This window comes from Somniosus microcephalus, chromosome 12, assembly GCF_052327205.1.
Source record: "Somniosus microcephalus isolate GS21.2 chromosome 12, FLI_Smic_1.0, whole genome shotgun sequence".
Classification (NCBI taxonomy): domain Eukaryota; kingdom Metazoa; phylum Chordata; class Chondrichthyes; order Squaliformes; family Somniosidae; genus Somniosus; species Somniosus microcephalus.
Genome location: NC_140998.1, coordinates 189,316,430 through 189,329,190, shown reverse-complemented (window position 1 = coordinate 189,329,190; position 12,761 = coordinate 189,316,430).

Below are 12,761 nucleotides of genomic sequence, written 5' to 3'. Positions count from 1 at the left end.
TTCGGGCCTTTATATCAGAGCAGACAGACAGCGAGAGAGAGAGACAGACAGACAGACAGCGAGAGAGAGAGAGAGACAGAGAGACAGACAGCGAGAGAGGGAGACAGACAGCGAGAGAGAGAGAGACAGACAGCGAGAGAGAGAGAGAGACAGACAGCGAGAGAGAGAGACAGACAGCGAGAGAGAGAGACAGACAGTGAGAGAGAGAGAGACAGACAGCGAGAGAGAGAGAGAGACAGACAGCGAGAGAGAGAGACAGACAGCGAGAGAGAGAGACAGACAGCGAGAGAGAGAGAGAGAGACAGACAGCGAGAGAGAGACAGAGAGAGAGAGAGAGACAGACAGCGAGAGAGAGAGACAGACAGCGAGAGAGAGAGAGACAGACAGCGAGAGACAGAGAGAGAGACAGCGAGAGAGACAGACAGCGAGAGAGAGACAGACAGCGAGAGAGAGAGACAGCGAGAGAGAGAGACAGACAGCGAGAGAGAGAGACAGCGAGAGAGAGAGACAGCGAGAGAGAGACAGACAGCGAGAGAGAGACAGACAGCGAGAGAGAGAGAGACAGCAAGAGAGAGAGAGACAGACAGCGAGAGAGAGACAGCGAGAGAGAGAGACAGACAGCGAGAGAGAGAGACAGACAGCGAGAGAGAGAGACAGAGCGAGAGAGAGACAGACAGCAAGAGACACAGTGAGAGAGAGAGACAGACAGAGAGAGAGAGACAGACAGCGAGAGAGAGACAGACAGCGAGAGAGAGAGACAGACAGCGAGAGAGATAGACAGACAGCGAGAGAGAGAGAGACACAGCGAGAGAGAGACAGCGAGAGAGAGAGACACAGCGAGAGAGAGAGAGACAGATAGCGAGAGAGAGAGAGACAGACAGCGAGAGAGAGAGAGACAGACAGCGAGAGAGAGACAGACAGCGAGAGAGACAGTGAGACAGACAGCGAGAGAGAGACAGCGAGAGAGACAGCGAGAGACAGAGAGCAAGAGAGACAGACAGTGAGAGAGAGAGACACAGCGAGAGAGAGAGAGAGACAGACAGCGAGAGAGAGACAGCGAGAGAGAGAGACAGAGAGAGACAGACAGCGAGAGAGACAGGCAGCGAGAGAGAGAGACAGACAGCGAGAGAGAGAGACAGCGAGAGAGAGAGAGACAGACAGCGAGAGAGACAGACAGCGAGAGAGAGACAGACAGCGCGAGAGAGAGAGACAGCGAGAGAGAGAGAGAGACAGACAGCGAGAGAGAGAGAGACAGACAGTGAGAGAGAGAGACATATTATTCAACAAGCTAAGCCAAACAACCCCAGATTTCAAGGAATTGGATGATCTGTCAAAATTGAGATTAGTCCTAGGAGAAGGAGACAGACCATACCTTGGGGCCAAATATGTAACAACATGTCACAACCTGAGGACTGTTTAAAATTAAGACTGTTTAAAATTAATATTGAACGTACCAAATGAAGTACAAAGACTTTAAAAATTAATATTGTTTAAAAGTAATATTGTATGTACCCAACAAATGTCAAATCGATTGACACCTACAGAATGTTGGAAAACTGTACCTTTTTGCTATGTAAGCTTTGGCAATATGGTTCTCTGTAAACTTTCATGCCAATAAAGCATTTTAATTGGAATTGGAATTGGAATTGGAATTGGACAGACAGCGAGAGAGAGAGAGAGACAGACAGCGAGAGAGAGAGAGAGACAGCGAGAGAGAGAGACAGACAGCGAGAGAGAGAGACAGAAAGTGAGAGAGAGACAGACAGCGAGAGAGAGAGAGAGACAGACAGCGAGAGAGAGAGGCACAGTGAGAGAGAGAGACAGACAGCGAGAGAGAGACAGCGAGCGAAACACAGCGAGAGAAAGAGAGACAGCGAGAGAGAGACAGACAGCGAGAGACAGACAGCGAGAGAGACAGACAGCGAGAGAGAGACAGCGAGAGAGAGAGACAGACAGCGAGAGACAGACAGCGAGAGAAACAGACAGCGAGAGAGACACAGCGAGAGAGACAGACAGCGAGAGAGAGAGAGACAGACAGCGAGAGAGAGACAGCGAGAGAGACAGACAGCGAGAGAGAGACAGACAGCGAGAGAGACACACAGCGAGAGAGAGAGACAGCGAGAGAGAGACAGACAGCGAGACTGAGAGACAGCGAGAGAGACAGCGAGAGACAGACAGCGAGAGAGACAGACAGCGAGAGAGAGAGACATAGTGAGAGAGAGAGACAGACAGCGAGAGAGAGAGAGAGACAGACAGCGAGAGAGAGACAGCGAGAGAGAGAGAGAGAGACAGCGAGAGAGAGAGAGACAGCAAGAGAGAGAGAGACAGACAGCGAGAGAGAGAGAGACAGACAGCGAGAGTATTGCATCTTGACCGAACAGTAATGAATAGAGGAGACGGAATGTACCTTTTACTATTTACTGAGTAAATGGGTGGACATTACAGCACATTGTCTGCATGGCAGAACCCGAAACTGAAAGTGAAAGACAAAGTAAAACCGAGCCCCCCAGCACCCCCTTCAGGTAACACCCGGGAACTGGGACAAACTTAATTGAAGCAAAACTCAAAACACAACACTCCTTTCCCCCAGATAAAACCCCTTAGTCCTCCAGGCGTCTGGGACAGAATCTAACCCGACTTGAGCGCCGCTGGACAGGCATAGTCGGGGTGCCACTGCTAGCCACAGGAAAACCTTCCTCCGTGGCTGATGACTCCGTGACACCTTCTGTCGATGTGGCTTCCGTCGTTGTTGCAGGAAGCAGGCCGTCACTGCCTGGCAGAGGTGGCGGAGACAATGGCCTAGCCTGTGACGTCTCTGTTACTCTCATTGGAGTATGACCCCGTAGCTGGTCTACGTGGTGTCTGTGTAGCTGGCCATCAGGTGTACGGACGCTGTACGACAGGGGACCCGTGGCCTGCTCCACCACGGCAGGCATCCATTTGTCTCCTCCTGCATAGCAACGGGCAAACACAGTCTCTGACGGCTCGAACTGCCTGGCGGTGCCCTGGTGCTTCTTAGCCAGCTCTTCTTGCTTTGTGTGCATCTCATCCCTGTAGTCCGGGTGTAGCCGGTCCAGTGCAGTCGCCAGCCGGCGACCCATCAGCACCTCGGCAGGACTCTTCCCCGTTGCTGAGTTTGGTGTGGTATGCTGTGATAACAGGAACCTGGCCAATCTGGTTTGCCAGTCCCCCACCGATATCCTCACCAGTGCCTCTTTTGTGGTTTGCACCATCCTCTCTGCCTGCCCGTTAGAGGAGGGGTGATAGGGCGCTGTGGTTACGTGGCGGATCCAATTTCTGCCTGCAAAAACCTTGAATTCTGCTGACGTGAAGGCTGCTCCATTGTCCGAAACCAGCACGCCGGGGACCCCATGTGTGGCAAACAGCAAACGCAATGCATTGATCACTGCACTGGATGTCATGGAGCTCATGATAGCCACCTCCAGCCATTTCGAATGAGAATCCACCACTATCAAAAAGACCTTCCCCTGAAATGGCCCTGCAAAGTCAATGTGGAGTCTTGACCGTTTACGAGTGGTCCACTCCCAGGGGTGAAGGGGAGCCTTGGATGGGCTATGGCGAGTCAGCTGACATGTCCCACAGCTCTTTACCACCTCCTCCATGTCTCGGTCCAACCCCGGCCACCAGACGTAGCTTCTCGCCAACGCCTTCATGTGCACAATCCCAGGGTGTGAGTCATGCAGCATTTTCAGCACCTCCTCTTTTACGGCGGCAGGAACCACCACACGGCTTCCCCAGAGCACGCAGTTCTTGTGTGCAGACATTTCATGGCGCCTCTGAACGAAGGGCTTGAAATGCTCCTCCTGGACCTCGGAGGGCCAGCCATGCAGCAGCCAGCGTAGCACCCGTGATAAGACTGGATCTTTCTGTGTGAGGCTGCCAATCTGCTGGGCATGGAGTGGGGCCTCCGGAACCTCCTCCAGTAGCAGCACCTCCAGGGGTGGTGGCATCTCAGCCATCGGCCGGTTCAAAGGCAAGCGACTCAGAGCATCAGCAGTAGCCAGCATCTTCCGAGGCCTGTAGCAAAGTTCATAACTGTCGGCCCCCAACATCAGACTCCACCGAAGCATATGCGGTGATATGATCTGGGGCATGGGCTTGGAGTGATGCAGGAGCCCCAAGAGTGGCTTGTGGTCTGTGTAGATGACGAACTGTCTCCCTAACAGGTACTGGCTGAACTTCTTTACCCCAAATATGATGGCTAGGGCCTCCTTGTCAATTTGGGCGTAATTACGTTCTGTTGTTGAGAGTGTTCTTGAGGCAAAACTGATAGGCGCTTCCCGGCCATCTGGCTCTATGTGACCCAACTGAGCTCCCAGCCCGTATGGTGAGGCATCACACACCAACACCAATGGCTTGTTTTCATCATAGTGTGCCAGAACCTTATCTGCTTGTAGCAGTTCCTTTGCCTGTCTGTAGGCTGTTTCATGAGCTGAGGTCCAGTTCCACACTGTTGCTTGGTCTAACAGCCTGTGCAGTGGCTCTAAGATTGTGGCTTTGCCCTTGAGAAAACAACTGTAGAAGTTTAACAGTCCGAGGAATGCCTGCAGTTCGGTCTTGTTCTTGGGGGTGGGAGCGCTCCTGATGCCTCCACCTTCTCCGTAGTCGGATGCACACCGTCTTTGTCCACTCGGAATCCCAAGAACTCCACCCCATTGGCAGCGAACACACATTTCTCCTTCTGAAGGCGTAGTCCTACCTCAGCCAGCCGGCGTAGTACTTCCTGCAGCCGCTCATCATGGGCTTCCTGTGTCTTGCCTGTAATCAGTATGTCATCCAAGTAAGGCTGAACTCCCGGAACACCAGCCAACAGGGTGTCCATGAACCTCTGAAAGATTGCCACAGCCGTAGACACCCCAAACTGTAGCCTTGTGGCTCGGAAAAGTCCTCTGTGGGTGTTGATTGTCAACAGCTTGGCTGACTCTTCATCCAGGACCAGTTGCTGGTATGCTTGCTTGAGATCCAGCTTGGTGAACAGAGTGCCTCCAGCCAGTGTTGAAAACAGCTCTGTAACTGTTGGTAAGGGATACACATCTGGTAACACAGCAGTATTAACCGTACATCTGTAATCTCCACAGATTCGCAGGCCCCCATCCTTCTTTGCAATGGGCATGATAGGGGTAGCCCAACGGGAGTTCTTCACTGGCAAGAGAACCCCTTGGTTCACCAGCTTATCCAGGGCCTCATCCACCTTCTTGCGCAACGCAAAAGGAACTGGTCGCGCCTTGAAGAACTTAGGCGCTACCCCTGGGTCCACTTCGATTGAGATTGGTGGTCCCCGACAGGCCCCGAACTCACCAAAAACCTCTTCATAGTTCTCCAACATAGGCATTATGGGCTGTCGCTGTACCGTGTGTACTCCTGTCACTTCAATACCGAGGGGCTCAAACCAATCTCTGCCCAGCAGGCTTGTGCCCTGCCCCGCCACCACATAAAGTGGAAGTGTGTCCTTGACTGCCTGATACTTAACTTCCACATGAATCATACCCAGCACCTGGAGTTGAGCTTGGGACCACTGCCGTAGCACGCCACTGACCTGAGCCATCGCCGGGGGTTCACTTGGCCACAGCCTATTGTAAGTCTCTTCACTTATCAACGAACACGCTGAGCCTGAATCCACCTCCATGCAGAGTGGTGCCCCATTCATGATCACATTTGCCGTGTATCCCCACCGTCTGTGGGGTAGCTGCTCAGCTTCCGTGGTATACACTGTGTACTCATCGTTGTCCTCCAGTGTCAGGGTGTGTGTCTGCAATGCTTGTGTTTGCTCTACTGCAGCAGCCTGAGCTTTTTTCATGCAGACACGAGCTATGTGTCCTCTTTTCTTACAGAAATGACATACCGCTGACACAAATTTGCATGTAGTGGAACCATGGAGAGCCCCACAGCGGAAACATTTTCTTCCTGTCTCTTTAGTTGCCTACATGTCTCTCGCAGCAGCAGCTGCGTGTGTGGTCTTGTGCACCTCCTCGGCGGCCTGAGATGGTGTTGCCTCTGTACGGAGCATACGTGTGTTCATCGATGCAGCCTCTGCTGCTAAAGCCTTCTCCTCGGCCAGTCGGAACGTCAGGGCCTTCTCCGCTAACAGCTGTCTCTGCAATGCCGAGTCCAGCACTCCAAACACAATCCGATCACGGAGCATATTGTCTAACTGGTCACCAAAATTACAATGTAATGAGCGTTTCCTCAACTCAGCAATGTAACTTGAAATAAATTGTCCAGGCTGTTGTTTACAATTGTGAAAATGGAAACGCTGCACAATCTCTGAGGGTTTTGGGTTAAAATGTTTCTGCAGCTTCTCAATCAAATCAGCATAATCCACCTCACTAGGTTTACGAGGAGCCACCAATGAACGCAGGACGGAGTAAGTAGCAGCTCCGCATACACTTAGCAACACTGAGCGCTTCTCTTCTTTGTCAATATTATTGGCCTCAAAGAAACACCCCAGTCTTTCTGCGTATTCCTCCCATGAACTGTCCTTATTCCCAGAGAACTCTTCAATACGTCCCAAGGTCATCATAGTTTTAATGTGCACTGTCCCTTTAAGATCCACGGACTTTTTTCTTTTTTTAAAAATTCTTTTTCTCCTCCGGCCAGAGTTACGGTAGCTACACTCATGGTAGTTGCCTGGCCCGCACAATACTCTGTCCGCCGTCTACGTCGCAGCTAGCCAACTATCAAAATGCCGTTGATGTTGCTAGCTGAGTGGCCCGCTCGTCACAATTTCCAATATCACTGCTGTAGGTTCGCATGTCTATCTCCGTCCTTCTAGAGAGTTCAACAGCCGCCTCGTCGCCAGTATTGCATCTTGACCGAACAGTAATGAATAGAGGAGACAGAATGTACCTTTTACTATTTACTGAGTAAGTGGGTGGACATTACAGCACATTGTCTGCATGGCAGAACCCAAAACTGAAAGTGAAAGACAAAGTAAAACCGAGCCCCCCAGCACCCCCTTCAGGTAACACCCGGGAACTGGGACAAACTTAATTGAAGCAAAACTCAAAACACAACAGAGAGAGAGAGAGAGACAGACAGCGAGAGAGAGAGAGAGACAGCGAGAGAGAGAGAGAGACAGACAGTGAGAGAGAGAGACAGACAGCGAGAGAGAGAGAGACAGACAGCGAGAGACAGAGAGAGAGACAGCGAGAGAGACAGACAGCGAGAGAGAGACAGACAGCGAGAGAGAGAGACAGCGAGAGAGAGAGACAGACAGCGAGAGAGAGAGACAGCGAGAGAGAGAGACAGCGAGAGAGAGACAGACAGCGAGAGAGAGACAGACAGCGAGAGAGAGAGAGACAGCAAGAGAGAGAGAGACAGACAGCGAGAGAGAGACAGCGAGAGAGAGAGACAGACAGCGAGAGAGAGAGACAGACAGCGAGAGAGAGAGACAGAGCGAGAGAGAGACAGACAGCAAGAGACACAGTGAGAGAGAGAGACAGACAGAGAGAGAGAGACAGACAGCGAGAGAGAGACAGACAGCGAGAGAGAGAGACAGACAGCGAGAGAGATAGACAGACAGCGAGAGAGAGAGAGACACAGCGAGAGAGAGACAGCGAGAGAGAGAGACACAGCGAGAGAGAGAGAGACAGATAGCGAGAGAGAGAGAGACAGACAGCGAGAGAGAGAGAGACAGACAGCGAGAGAGAGACAGACAGCGAGAGAGACAGTGAGACAGACAGCGAGAGAGAGACAGCGAGAGAGACAGCGAGAGACAGAGAGCAAGAGAGACAGACAGTGAGAGAGAGAGACACAGCGAGAGAGAGAGAGAGACAGACAGCGAGAGAGAGACAGCGAGAGAGAGAGACAGAGAGAGACAGACAGCGAGAGAGACAGGCAGCGAGAGAGAGAGACAGACAGCGAGAGAGAGAGACAGCGAGAGAGAGAGAGACAGACAGCGAGAGAGACAGACAGCGAGAGAGAGACAGACAGCGCGAGAGAGAGAGACAGCGAGAGAGAGAGAGAGACAGACAGCGAGAGAGAGAGAGACAGACAGTGAGAGAGAGAGACAGACAGCGAGAGAGAGAGAGAGACAGACAGCGAGAGAGAGAGAGAGACAGCGAGAGAGAGAGACAGACAGCGAGAGAGAGAGACAGAAAGTGAGAGAGAGACAGACAGCGAGAGAGAGAGAGAGACAGACAGCGAGAGAGAGAGGCACAGTGAGAGAGAGAGACAGACAGCGAGAGAGAGACAGCGAGCGAAACACAGCGAGAGAAAGAGAGACAGCGAGAGAGAGACAGACAGCGAGAGACAGACAGCGAGAGAGACAGACAGCGAGAGAGAGACAGCGAGAGAGAGAGACAGACAGCGAGAGACAGACAGCGAGAGAAACAGACAGCGAGAGAGACACAGCGAGAGAGACAGACAGCGAGAGAGAGAGAGACAGACAGCGAGAGAGAGACAGCGAGAGAGACAGACAGCGAGAGAGAGACAGACAGCGAGAGAGACACACAGCGAGAGAGAGAGACAGCGAGAGAGAGACAGACAGCGAGACTGAGAGACAGCGAGAGAGACAGCGAGAGACAGACAGCGAGAGAGACAGACAGCGAGAGAGAGAGACATAGTGAGAGAGAGAGACAGACAGCGAGAGAGAGAGAGAGACAGACAGCGAGAGAGAGACAGCGAGAGAGAGAGAGAGAGACAGCGAGAGAGAGAGAGACAGCAAGAGAGAGAGAGACAGACAGCGAGAGAGAGAGAGACAGACAGCGAGAGTATTGCATCTTGACCGAACAGTAATGAATAGAGGAGACGGAATGTACCTTTTACTATTTACTGAGTAAATGGGTGGACATTACAGCACATTGTCTGCATGGCAGAACCCGAAACTGAAAGTGAAAGACAAAGTAAAACCGAGCCCCCCAGCACCCCCTTCAGGTAACACCCGGGAACTGGGACAAACTTAATTGAAGCAAAACTCAAAACACAACACTCCTTTCCCCCAGATAAAACCCCTTAGTCCTCCAGGCGTCTGGGACAGAATCTAACCCGACTTGAGCGCCGCTGGACAGGCATAGTCGGGGTGCCACTGCTAGCCACAGGAAAACCTTCCTCCGTGGCTGATGACTCCGTGACACCTTCTGTCGATGTGGCTTCCGTCGTTGTTGCAGGAAGCAGGCCGTCACTGCCTGGCAGAGGTGGCGGAGACAATGGCCTAGCCTGTGACGTCTCTGTTACTCTCATTGGAGTATGACCCCGTAGCTGGTCTACGTGGTGTCTGTGTAGCTGGCCATCAGGTGTACGGACGCTGTACGACAGGGGACCCGTGGCCTGCTCCACCACGGCAGGCATCCATTTGTCTCCTCCTGCATAGCAACGGGCAAACACAGTCTCTGACGGCTCGAACTGCCTGGCGGTGCCCTGGTGCTTCTTAGCCAGCTCTTCTTGCTTTGTGTGCATCTCATCCCTGTAGTCCGGGTGTAGCCGGTCCAGTGCAGTCGCCAGCCGGCGACCCATCAGCACCTCGGCAGGACTCTTCCCCGTTGCTGAGTTTGGTGTGGTATGCTGTGATAACAGGAACCTGGCCAATCTGGTTTGCCAGTCCCCCACCGATATCCTCACCAGTGCCTCTTTTGTGGTTTGCACCATCCTCTCTGCCTGCCCGTTAGAGGAGGGGTGATAGGGCGCTGTGGTTACGTGGCGGATCCAATTTCTGCCTGCAAAAACCTTGAATTCTGCTGACGTGAAGGCTGCTCCATTGTCCGAAACCAGCACGCCGGGGACCCCATGTGTGGCAAACAGCAAACGCAATGCATTGATCACTGCACTGGATGTCATGGAGCTCATGATAGCCACCTCCAGCCATTTCGAATGAGAATCCACCACTATCAAAAAGACCTTCCCCTGAAATGGCCCTGCAAAGTCAATGTGGAGTCTTGACCGTTTACGAGTGGTCCACTCCCAGGGGTGAAGGGGAGCCTTGGATGGGCTATGGCGAGTCAGCTGACATGTCCCACAGCTCTTTACCACCTCCTCCATGTCTCGGTCCAACCCCGGCCACCAGACGTAGCTTCTCGCCAACGCCTTCATGTGCACAATCCCAGGGTGTGAGTCATGCAGCATTTTCAGCACCTCCTCTTTTACGGCGGCAGGAACCACCACACGGCTTCCCCAGAGCACGCAGTTCTTGTGTGCAGACATTTCATGGCGCCTCTGAACGAAGGGCTTGAAATGCTCCTCCTGGACCTCGGAGGGCCAGCCATGCAGCAGCCAGCGTAGCACCCGTGATAAGACTGGATCTTTCTGTGTGAGGCTGCCAATCTGCTGGGCATGGAGTGGGGCCTCCGGAACCTCCTCCAGTAGCAGCACCTCCAGGGGTGGTGGCATCTCAGCCATCGGCCGGTTCAAAGGCAAGCGACTCAGAGCATCAGCAGTAGCCAGCATCTTCCGAGGCCTGTAGCAAAGTTCATAACTGTCGGCCCCCAACATCAGACTCCACCGAAGCATATGCGGTGATATGATCTGGGGCATGGGCTTGGAGTGATGCAGGAGCCCCAAGAGTGGCTTGTGGTCTGTGTAGATGACGAACTGTCTCCCTAACAGGTACTGGCTGAACTTCTTTACCCCAAATATGATGGCTAGGGCCTCCTTGTCAATTTGGGCGTAATTACGTTCTGTTGTTGAGAGTGTTCTTGAGGCAAAACTGATAGGCGCTTCCCGGCCATCTGGCTCTATGTGACCCAACTGAGCTCCCAGCCCGTATGGTGAGGCATCACACACCAACACCAATGGCTTGTTTTCATCATAGTGTGCCAGAACCTTATCTGCTTGTAGCAGTTCCTTTGCCTGTCTGTAGGCTGTTTCATGAGCTGAGGTCCAGTTCCACACTGTTGCTTGGTCTAACAGCCTGTGCAGTGGCTCTAAGATTGTGGCTTTGCCCTTGAGAAAACAACTGTAGAAGTTTAACAGTCCGAGGAATGCCTGCAGTTCGGTCTTGTTCTTGGGGGTGGGAGCGCTCCTGATGCCTCCACCTTCTCCGTAGTCGGATGCACACCGTCTTTGTCCACTCGGAATCCCAAGAACTCCACCCCATTGGCAGCGAACACACATTTCTCCTTCTGAAGGCGTAGTCCTACCTCAGCCAGCCGGCGTAGTACTTCCTGCAGCCGCTCATCATGGGCTTCCTGTGTCTTGCCTGTAATCAGTATGTCATCCAAGTAAGGCTGAACTCCCGGAACACCAGCCAACAGGGTGTCCATGAACCTCTGAAAGATTGCCACAGCCGTAGACACCCCAAACTGTAGCCTTGTGGCTCGGAAAAGTCCTCTGTGGGTGTTGATTGTCAACAGCTTGGCTGACTCTTCATCCAGGACCAGTTGCTGGTATGCTTGCTTGAGATCCAGCTTGGTGAACAGAGTGCCTCCAGCCAGTGTTGAAAACAGCTCTGTAACTGTTGGTAAGGGATACACATCTGGTAACACAGCAGTATTAACCGTACATCTGTAATCTCCACAGATTCGCAGGCCCCCATCCTTCTTTGCAATGGGCATGATAGGGGTAGCCCAACGGGAGTTCTTCACTGGCAAGAGAACCCCTTGGTTCACCAGCTTATCCAGGGCCTCATCCACCTTCTTGCGCAACGCAAAAGGAACTGGTCGCGCCTTGAAGAACTTAGGCGCTACCCCTGGGTCCACTTCGATTGAGATTGGTGGTCCCCGACAGGCCCCGAACTCACCAAAAACCTCTTCATAGTTCTCCAACATAGGCATTATGGGCTGTCGCTGTACCGTGTGTACTCCTGTCACTTCAATACCGAGGGGCTCAAACCAATCTCTGCCCAGCAGGCTTGTGCCCTGCCCCGCCACCACATAAAGTGGAAGTGTGTCCTTGACTGCCTGATACTTAACTTCCACATGAATCATACCCAGCACCTGGAGTTGAGCTTGGGACCACTGCCGTAGCACGCCACTGACCTGAGCCATCGCCGGGGGTTCACTTGGCCACAGCCTATTGTAAGTCTCTTCACTTATCAACGAACACGCTGAGCCTGAATCCACCTCCATGCAGAGTGGTGCCCCATTCATGATCACATTTGCCGTGTATCCCCACCGTCTGTGGGGTAGCTGCTCAGCTTCCGTGGTATACACTGTGTACTCATCGTTGTCCTCCAGTGTCAGGGTGTGTGTCTGCAATGCTTGTGTTTGCTCTACTGCAGCAGCCTGAGCTTTTTTCATGCAGACACGAGCTATGTGTCCTCTTTTCTTACAGAAATGACATACCGCTGACACAAATTTGCATGTAGTGGAACCATGGAGAGCCCCACAGCGGAAACATTTTCTTCCTGTCTCTTTAGTTGCCTACATGTCTCTCGCAGCAGCAGCTGCGTGTGTGGTCTTGTGCACCTCCTCGGCGGCCTGAGATGGTGTTGCCTCTGTACGGAGCATACGTGTGTTCATCGATGCAGCCTCTGCTGCTAAAGCCTTCTCCTCGGCCAGTTGGAACGTCAGGGCCTTCTCCGCTAACAGCTGTCTCTGCAATGCCGAGTCCAGCACTCCAAACACAATCCGATCACGGAGCATATTGTCTAACTGGTCACCAAAATTACAATGTAATGAGCGTTTCCTCAACTCAGCAATGTAACTTGAAATAAATTGTCCAGGCTGTTGTTTACAATTGTGAAAATGGAAACGCTGCACAATCTCTGAGGGTTTTGGGTTAAAATGTTTCTGCAGCTTCTCAATCAAATCAGCATAATCCACCTCACTAGGTTTACGAGGAGCCACCAATGAACGCAGGACGGAGTA